Source organism: Takifugu rubripes, chromosome 13, assembly GCF_901000725.2.
Source record: "Takifugu rubripes chromosome 13, fTakRub1.2, whole genome shotgun sequence".
NCBI classification, from domain to species: Eukaryota; Metazoa; Chordata; class Actinopteri; order Tetraodontiformes; family Tetraodontidae; genus Takifugu; species Takifugu rubripes.
Genome location: NC_042297.1, coordinates 393,637 through 403,458, shown reverse-complemented (window position 1 = coordinate 403,458; position 9,822 = coordinate 393,637). Strand labels below are relative to the sequence as shown.

Sequence of the window (9,822 nt, the reverse complement as noted above, 5' to 3'; positions counted from 1 at the left end):
TGAATTCCTGCCTGAATGAGCTCAGTCACAACTATTATCACAGTGAAGATAAAACTACCCAATTTTATAGACTTCTGCTGATGGAAACGCTACGAGTCTTTTGGTGTCCAGAGAGGCTTTTTACTGTGCAAAGATTAATTGTACATGTTTACAAAGCTGGTCACATGAGATGATTTCATAAGAATTCATCGAATATACACCCAATAATCTCATTTTGGGATACCGATAGCTTCGGTTTCTTACATCCATGTTATATGTAATAAAAAAGATTAAGTGAATTAAAACAGAACAGGTATATGTTCATTTTACAGTGATAAAAAATGCTGAATGGTGTCATTGATCTCAATAGTAATACTTAACTAGTTCTTTTTGTCCGAGAGATTAAAAACAAAGTACGTTGAACAATATTCAATATTCCTTCTATACTTCATAAACGAGGAACAGCAATGTTGCTGAACCAAACACGTGAAACATGAAGTTTGTTCATGAAAATGCTGTCAGATACATTCATTAGCTACAGTGTGATTGGGACTGCAGGTAGCATTTGGTAGCATTTGGTAGCATTTGGTGTCTGGAGCCATGACATTCTGAGAAAGATGCTTTCACACCTCTGTGCATGTGTCTGTGCACCGTAACAGTCACATTGTTCGGCCACATGTGTTTCTCAAACAGAGTGGGTTCTCAGTGAAGTCACTGTTCGTCCCTTGTTCGCATTCTGGCTTTCAAACGACAGTCCTTGTGCTTCATGGTCAGACCATACTCTGGGGTCATGTCCACGGTCTCTCCGGATGGGGAGAAACTGCAGCCTCTGGATCAGGATTGCCAGGAAGAGGTAGACTTCGTTCCGTGCAATGATCTCTCCGATGCAGCGGCGCTTCCCCATACCAAACGTCGTCACCTTCTCCCCTTCCGCCTTGTTGACCTCGGTGCCATCAGCACTCAGGAAACGGTCTGGGTTGAAGGAAGACGGGTCCTCCCACTGCTCACTGAAACCAGCACACAAAGATGAAATATAACAAACTGTAGAAGAAATGGGTTAGGGTTAGGGCAAACACAGGACCAGCGGCTCTATGGGATCTATGGAATCCAGCCTGGACAAACGTGTGTGGGGGGTGTTCAGGCTCTATAAACGAGTGTGTGGGACAAGACCGGTTACCCTCCTGTGTCAGCAGAACTCCTGTTGGCAGGCTGAGCCAGCTGCTCGGAAATGTCCTAGTCGAGACTATTTTAATCACAAATCTGGAGGAGCTCAGAAGAACTTACGGATCGTGGTTGATCTGCCATTGATTGATGAAAACACATGTGTCTTTCGGAATAAAGTAGCCATTAGAGACGTGTCTTTGGAAGTGCTGCGAATGAAAGAGCGCATTAGTCAGGGTTAGGGTTTAGGGTTAGGGGTCAGGGTTAGGGTTAGGGGTCAGGTGTTAGTGGTAGGGTTAGAGGGTTAGGGTCAGGGGGTGGGGGGCTAGGGTTAGGGTTAGGGTTAGGGTTAGAGGTTAGGGTTAAGGAAGGAAGGGTTAGGGTTTAGGGTCAGGGGTTAGGGGTTAGGGTTAGGGGGTTAGGGGGATTAGGTTAAGGGAAGGAAGGGTTAGGGTCAGGGGTTGGGGGCTAGGGTTAGGGTTAGGGTTAGAGGGTTGAGGGTTAAGGAAGGAAGGGTTAGGGTCAGGGGTTGGGGGCTAGGGTTTAGGTCGGGTTTGGGGGCCCTAGGGGTTAGGGTTAGTAGAGGGTTTAGGGTTAAAGGAAGGAAGGGTTAGGGTCAGGGTTAGGGTTAGGGTTAGAGGGTTAGGGTTAGGGTTAAGGAAGGAAGGGTTAGGGTTAGGGTCAGGGGTTGGGGGCTAGGGTTAGGGTTAGGGTTAGGGGTTGGGGGCTAGGGTTAGGGTTAGAGGGTAGGGTTAGGGTTAAGGAAGGAAGGGTTAGGGTGCAGGGTTAGGGTTAGGGTTAGAGGGTTAGGGTTAAGGAAGGAAGGGTTAGGGTCAGGGGTTGGGGGCTAGGGTTAGGGTTAGGGGTTGGGGGGCTAGGGTTAGGGTTAGAGGGTTAGGGTTAGGGTTAAGGAAGGAAGGGTTAGGTCAGGGTTAGGTTAGGGTTAGAGGGTTAGGGTTAAGGAAGGAAGGGTAGGGTTAGGGTTAGGGGGTGGGGGCTAGGGTTAGGGTCAGGGTTGGGGGCTAGGGTTAGGGTTAGGGTTAGGGGTTAGGGTTAAGGAATGAAGGAAACATCTTCATATTCAAAGAGATGGAACGTACCAATGAGGGATAGTGAAAGGCAGGGAAAGAAGAATGACGAAAGAGTTCCAGGATGAAGGCCTCCAAAAGGGGTAAATTTGGTTTGTCGGAAAGGCGAGGTTTGCGATTTCTGATCACGTTGCTCTCTGAAAAGACAAAGAACAGAACTGAACCTGTCGTGCTCATGAGGAGGATGCAAGAAGCAGCATTTGCATGTATTTTTCACTCAAAACTTTTTCCTATTAAACCCAAGGATTTCTGTCGTATAAAAACGCTCTTCTTACTCAGTTCTTGATAAAGTCTTCCTGAAACATCAGGGTAGGTGACCAGATACATGATGGACCAGGACAGGGCAGTTGAGGACGGTTGTCAAATCCTAAAGAAAGCCAAGCCTTTGTGAGCGTTTGTAACTGTTGCTATGATCACATCAAATGTTCAGGAAACTCAGGCTACCTGCTCCAAACAGATCATTGACAATTCCCACAATCTTCTCATCTGACACCTGAATGTTGGAGTTCTCATCCAACTTCCTGTCCCTCACAGTGGTCAATGAGAGAGTCCGTCATGTCCCGAATGTTTTCCTGAAAAACAATCAGATCATGTGTGAAGTCAGACTGGAGTCAGGAATAATGTCTCATTGTGTTTCATTCTGAACTCTGAAGGTACCTTATCGAAGGTTGCGTAGTGTTCATTGACAATCTTTTGCACAAAAGTGGTGAATCGGGTGTTGAGGTCCACAAAACTCTTCATCGTGCTGCTCAGCAAAAATCGGAGCGCGGGGATGAAGTCTGCCGGGTTTACCGCTGCTCACCACTTTGCCCAAACTCATTGCTGAGGTTAACCAAACTAACCAGCTCCTGGTCATCGTGGTCGTAGCGTCGGCCCGAAGCACATTCCACAGATGACGTTGGCAACAGAGACGACGATGTGAGGGAAAGGCTCCGAATCTGCCGTCGGCCTGTAGGACACTGCTGAGCCGGTTGACCAGATACTCTCCCTCCTTGCAAATGTGCTCCTCCAGCATGCAGGAGTACTCAGGAGTGGTGCCCTTGCAGGGTGGAGAAGGAACGCAGAGCGTTGTAGGCCAGCTTCCGTCGGGCTCGCCACACTCCAGCCTGGTCGGTGCTGAAGGACAGACTCTTGCCTTCGTTGATGAACCTGAAGCTGTACAGGTCGGGCCTGCTGGAAAACTCCTCCCCCTGTTTGACCAGGGCCTGGCGGACCGTCTCAATGCCACTCAGCACGATCACGGGACGGGTACCGATCTGGATCTGGAAGACGTCTCCATAGCGTTTGCTCATGGCGGTGAGACTCAGGTAAGGCCTCCTGCCAATCTCGAGCACGTTTCCGATGATTGGCAGAGGCGTGGGGCCAGGCAGACGGCGGAGCCCCGCGGGGATCTCTGTGTAAAAGTACCTGACCATCAGGTAGACCAGGCAAGCTTGTTGTCAGGGCCACCAGAACCTCAGACACAGACACTGATCCAATTAGCGGCAGCACCATTAGCACCATTTTGTTGTGTTTAACCTGTAAATGCAAACGAGAGACATTGAGCAGCAAAGCCACGGCGGGCAGCAAAGGTTGCCGCAACACCACACTTTACATGCCACTGTAATGTAACAGTGTAATTTAACCCTAACCCTAACCCTAACCTAACCCTAACCCTAACCCTAACCCTAACTCTAACCCTAACCCTAACTCTAACTCTAACTCTAACCCTAACCTAACCCTAACTCTAACCCTAACTCTAACTCTAACCCTAACCTAACCTAACCCTAACCCTAACCCTAACCCTAACCTAACCCTAACCTAACCCTAACTCTAACCTAACCCTAACCCTAGCCTAACCCTAACCTAACCCTAACTCTAACCTAACCCTACCCTAACCCTAACTCTAACCCTAACCCTACCCTAAACCCTAACCTAACCCCTAACTCTAACCAACTCTAACCTAACCAACCCTAACCTACCCTACACCTACTCTAGCCTAACCCTAACTCCTAACCTAACCCTAACTCTAACCCTAACCCTACCTCACCCCTAACCCTAACCTAACCTAACTCTAACCTAACCCTAACCCTAACCCTAGCCTAACCCTAACCTAACCCTAACCCTAAACCTAGCTTAACCCTAACCCTAACTCTAACCCTAACTCTAACCTAACCCTAACCTCATAACCCTAACCCTAACCTAAGCCCTAACCCTAACCCTAACTCTAACCCTAACCCAAACCCTAACCCTAACCTAACCACTAACCCTAACCTAACCCTAACACCTTGACCCTAACAACCTAACCCTAACCTAAACCCTCTAACCCTAACCCAAACCTAACCCTAACCCTAACCAACCCAACCCTAACCCTAACCCTAACTCTAATCCCAACGCTAACCCCTAACCCTAACCCTGACCCTAACTCTAACCCCTAACCCTAACAGAAATGGATTTAGCCAAATGTAAATGTAAAATCCCCACAGAAATCATGTTCTCATGTTGCATCTGTACAAAAGCGTCCTTATTAAACTTCAGGTCCAAGTTATGTCTTCAGATGGAGTAGCACACTGACCTGAGCGCTCTGGATCAGCCAGGAGAAAGGATCTGCTCCAACCAGCAGGAACACAGTGGAACTATTTTATGGATCTCTGCAGAGTCTCGGTCCAAAACGCTGCTTTTTATCCACTTTATTGTATTTCTCGACGTGCCCAACAGAGAATGGAGCCTTGCTTATAGTGCGCGCCAGCGTTTCATTGGCTGCTCGTCGTGACGCAATCGCTCGCCCTCGCTCGCTCTCCTACACACACGCGCGCGCACACACACTTTTACCTTCTTTGGCTTATTTTAGCTTGACGTGAATGAAGTTTAGTGGAAAAGTTGTAGGTTTGGTGCTGAGCTGCAAACAGGTTGAAATATTTCCCAGTAACAATGTAACAGAATATTTTAATGGATCGGATCGTTTATAGGAAAAGGGTCTCTTTACGCGTAGCGCGTGCACGCGTGCACGTACACAAATGAATTGTGAGCATTTCCTTTATCAGCGGTTTATCAGCTCTTTATACATTTATTAGTCTGTCAAGTGAAATATGGGGTTTTCATTAGGCGTGTTGATAACATCTCGCGCATTCCTGAGCAGCACGCGATACTGTTGCGCAGGTGTGTAAGCTCGTGTGTAAACTCGTGTGTAAGCTCGGCACTCTGTGCATTCAGAGACATAAAGAAACATCACAATGATAAAAGTAACTAAAAGAGCGGGTGCGGGGCAAAAGCACGCGCAGCTGACGGTGCGCGGAGCCGCGCGGTTAAACATTGACGCCTTGCGTGAGAGCAGTGATCTAACCCTCCTTTGAAGAGGATGAGGAAAGGTGCGTGATTGAAGGGAGGTGAGTTCGTGCACGATGCGAGGATGCAGTCCGCGACTTGTGCAACGTGTGTTGCACAAGTTCAACCTGTGACATTGCGTGAGAGACAAGGGAAGTCATTATGATCAGTCTTCACGCGCCCCATCCATCCTGGAAGACACGCCACACCGGGTCACGGGCGCGCGCGCAGTTTAAGCGCGTGCTGGAGAAGCTTTTAAGTCACCCAGAAAGAAGCGCAGCTCCTGCTGTGAGGGGAAGAAGAAAGCAAAGGTCACGTTAATCTCAGCCTACACTGTACTCACAAGCTTTTGCTAAAGTTATCGCGCCCGGACGTGCGCGGCGCGGCCCGGCGCGCTGTCGCCGTGCGCCGCAGGACTGCGCCTCTGGCGCTGCAGGTTGCGTGAGAAGCGGGAGCTGCCGTCCAGAGGGGAGGGTCTCGGTCTTCTGGACAATCCTAAATCTGCTTGGTCAAGTCACGCGAAGGCAGCAGCTTCTGGAAAAGACACAAGGGTCTTAAACTGGCAGAACAAAGAGCCCAGGACGCGCGCCTCTCTTCCGCCCAGCCTGTGCACGAAGGTGCACATATTTGCGCGCTATAGCTTCTGTAAACGCGGGGATCTTGGGGCTTTAGAGTCATGCAATCTGCCACTCAGGCTGGAGGCATTCACGGCAGTCATGCGGGGGGGGGGGGGGGGGGGGGGGGCGCTCCCACGGGCCAGAACTCACCAAATGGTTTTAACAGGTTACCAAAACCTATAAAACAAAGTGATCATAGGGTTAGGGTTAGGGTTAGGGTTGGAGAGGGGTTAGGGACCATGGGGAAGGGTTAGGGTTAGAACCTGTGGAGAGGGGTTAGGGTTAGAACCTGTGGAGAGGGGTTAGGGTTAGTGACCGTGGAGAGGGGTTAGGGTTAGAACCTGTGGAGAGGGGTTAGGGTTAGGGACCATGGGGAAGGGTTAGGGACCGTGGAGAGGGGTTAGGGTTAGAACCTGTGGAGAGGGGTTAGGGTTAGGACCATGGGGAAGGGTTAGGGACCGTGGAGAGGGGTTAGGGTTAGAACCTGTGGAGAGGGGTTAGGGTTAGAACTGTGGAGAGGGGTTAGGGTTAGTGACGTGGAGAGGGGTTAGGGACCGTGGGGAAGGGTTAGGGACCGTGGAGAGGGGTTAGGGTTAGAACCTGTGGAGAGGGGTTTAGGGTTAGGGACCGTGGGGAAGGGTTAGGGACCGTGGAGAGGGGTTAGGGTTAGAACCTGTGGAGAGGGGTTAGGGTTAGAACCTGTGGAGAGGGGTTAGGGTTAGTGACCGTGGAGAGGGGTTAGGGACCGTGGGGAAGGGTTAGGGACCGTGGAGAGGGGTTAGGGTTAGAACCTGTGGAGAGGGGTTAGGGTTAGGGACCGTGGAGAGGGGTTAGGGACCGTGGGGAAGGGTTAGGGACCGTAGAGAGGGGTTAGGGTTAGAACCTGTGGAGAGGGGTTAGGGTTAGGGACCGTGGGAAGGGTTAGGGACCGTGGAGAGGGGTTAGGGGCCGTGGGGAAGGGTTAGGGACCGTGGAGAAGGGTTAGGGACCGTGGAGAAGGGTTAGGGACCGTGGAGAGGGGTTAGGGTTAGAACCTGTGGAGAGGGGTTAGGGTTAGGGACCGTGGGGAAGGGTTAGGGACCGTGGAGAGGGGTTAGGGGCCGTGGAGAAGGGTTAGGGTTAGGGACCGTGGAGAGGGGTTAGGGACCGTGGGTAAGGGTTAGGGACCATGGAGAGGGGTTAGGGACCGTGGAGAAGGGTTAGGGTTAGGGACTGTGGAGAGGGTTAGGGACCGTGGAGAGGGGTTAGGGACCATGGAGAGGGGTTAGGGTTAGGACTGTGGAGAAGCTTCCACCTGTGCAGGTTGTAACACGGCTCTCACAATCAACAACTAACTGCTGTTTGTGCAGTGCTGCTGCACTCAGGGAGGGGGGGTTCAGAGGTAGTGGGTGGGCAAGAGAGCTGTGTTGCCCTGTGTTGCCGTGTGTTGCCCTGTGTTGCCATGTCTTTCCATGTGTTTCCATGTGTTGCAATGTGTTTAAATGTGTTTCCATGTGTTGCCGTGTGTTTCCATGTGTTGCCGTGTGTTTCCATGTGTTGCCGTGTGTTTACATGTGTTGCCGTGTGTTTACATGTGTTGCCATGTGTTTACATGTGTTTACATGTGTTACCATGTGTTGCCATGTGTTGCCGTGTGTTGCCGTGTGTTTCCATGTGTTGCCGTGTGTTGCCGTGTGTTTCCATGTGTTGCCGTGTGTTTCCATGTGTTTCCATGTTTTTCCATGTGTTTACATGTGTTACCATGTGTTACCATGTTTTTCCATGTGTTTCCACGTGTTGCCGTGTGTTTACATGTGTTTACATGTGTTGCCGTGTGTTGCCGTGTGTTACCGTGTGTTTCAATGTGTTGCCATGTGTTGCCGTGTGTTTCCATGTGTTGCCATGTGTTGCCGTGTGTTGCCGTGTGTTTCCATGTTTTTCCATGTGTTGCCGTGTGTTTCCATGTGTTGCCATGTGTTGCCGTGTGTTGCTGTGTGTTTCCATGTTTTTCCATGTGTTGCCCTGTGTTGCCATGTGTTACCATGTGTTACCATGTTTTTCCATGTGTTGCCATGTTTTTCCATGTGTTGCCATGTGTTTACATGTGTTTCCGTGTGTTTCCGTGTGTTTCCGTGTGTTGCCGTGTGTTTCCGTGTGTTTCCGTGTGTTTCCGTGTGTTTCCGTGTGTTGCCGTGTGTTTCCGTGTGTTGCCGTGTGTTTCCGTGTGTTTCCGTGTGTTTCCGTGTGTTTCCGTGTGTTGCCGTGTGTTTCCATGCAAATGTTGTGAACTTTGTTGGTGACAGAAGCAGCTGAGGCTGATGTGAGACCCTGGAGGAGGCCTGGAGGAGGTCAGATGGAGGTCTGGAGGAGGCCTGGAGGAGGTCTGGAGGAGGTCTGGAGGAGGTCTGGAGGAGGTCAGATGGAGGTCTGGAGGAGGCCTAGAGGAGGTCTGAAGGAGGCCTGGAGGAGGTCTGGAGGAGGTCTGGAGGAGGCCTGGAGGAGGCCTGGAGGAGGTCTGGAGGAGGTCAGATGGAGGCCTCGAGGAGGTCTGGAGGAGGTCAGATGGAGGTCTGGAGGAGGCCTGGAGGAGGCCTGGAGGAGGTCTGGAGGAGGCCTGGAGGAGGTCTGAAGGAGGCCTGGAGGAGGTCTGGAGGAGGTCTGGAGGAGGCCAGGAGGAGGTCTGGAGGAGGTCTGGAGGAGGCCTGGAGGAGGTCTGGAGGAGGCCTGGAGGAGGTCTGGAGGAGGCCAGGAGGAGGTCTGGAGGGGGCCTGGAGGAGGTCTGAAGAAGGCCTGGAGGAGGTCTGGAGGAGGTCTGGAGGAGGCCAGGAGGAGGTCTGGAGGAGGCCTGGAGGAGGCCTGGAGGAGGTCTGGAGGAGGCCTGGAGGAGGTCTGAAGGAGGTCTGGAGGAGGTCTTGAGGAGGTCTGGAGGAGGCCTGGAGGAGGTCTGGAGGAGGTCTGGCTGCTTAACACCATTAAAGAGAGACTTGTTGCTCCTGAATATCTGAGGCTGAAGTTGCCCAAAGTAGAGGTGCATCACCTGGAATGTGGAGTTGGACACTGGCCTGAAGGTGTGTGTGTGTGTGTTTGTGTGAGTGTGTGTGTGTGTGTGAGTGAGTCTGTGTGTGTGTGAGTCTGCGTGAGTCCGTGTGTGTGTGTCTGTGTGTGTGTGAGTCTGTGTGTGAGTGTGTGTGTGTGTGAGTCTATGTGTGTGTGTGAGTCTGTGTGTGTGAGTGTGTGTGAGTCTGTGTGTGTGTGAGTCTGTATGTGTGTGTGTGTGTGTGTGTGTGTGTGTGTGTGTTTTGCCCACAGCTATACAGCTCTTAAAGAATTCTTGGACATAAAAGCAGGTGTAATGACTGTGAAGTTTGTGTTGCTACTCACGCAACGCTGTCACGCACACACCTTCAGAGCAGGTGTGTGCCTCAGTTTACAGTGTGTGTGTGTGTGTGTGTGTGCGTGTGTGTGTGTGTGCATGCCAGCTCTGTCTTTGTCCTCTGTTAGCATGATGTGACACATCAGCAACAAGCTTCTAGCGACTGTGTGTGAACGTCTCCACATCTTTGGACAGAAGTTCCACCCGTTCTTCAGTCATGAAGCTGAACTCTTTCTTGTGTGTCTGTCTTCATGTTCTGGTCTTTCATCACTCACCTTTGGGGGGTTCTACACTTCAGGCATCAGCTCCACCGACACACCAA

General features: G+C 51.1%; 1 pseudogene across 1 annotated transcript; it reads right to left on the bottom strand.

Moving 5' to 3' along the window:
* Positions 1 to 324: 324 nt before the first annotated feature.
* On the bottom strand, positions 325 to 3,731 carry LOC115252110 (cytochrome P450 1A1-like; annotated as a pseudogene). Its single transcript, XR_003890557.1, has 6 exons — positions 2,886 to 3,731; positions 2,673 to 2,800; positions 2,504 to 2,611; positions 2,241 to 2,365; positions 1,264 to 1,349; positions 325 to 986 (listed from the first exon to the last, which is right to left on the bottom strand). The product of XR_003890557.1 is annotated as a cytochrome P450 1A1-like (transcript).
* Between the last annotated feature and the right edge of the window lie 6,091 nt (positions 3,732 to 9,822).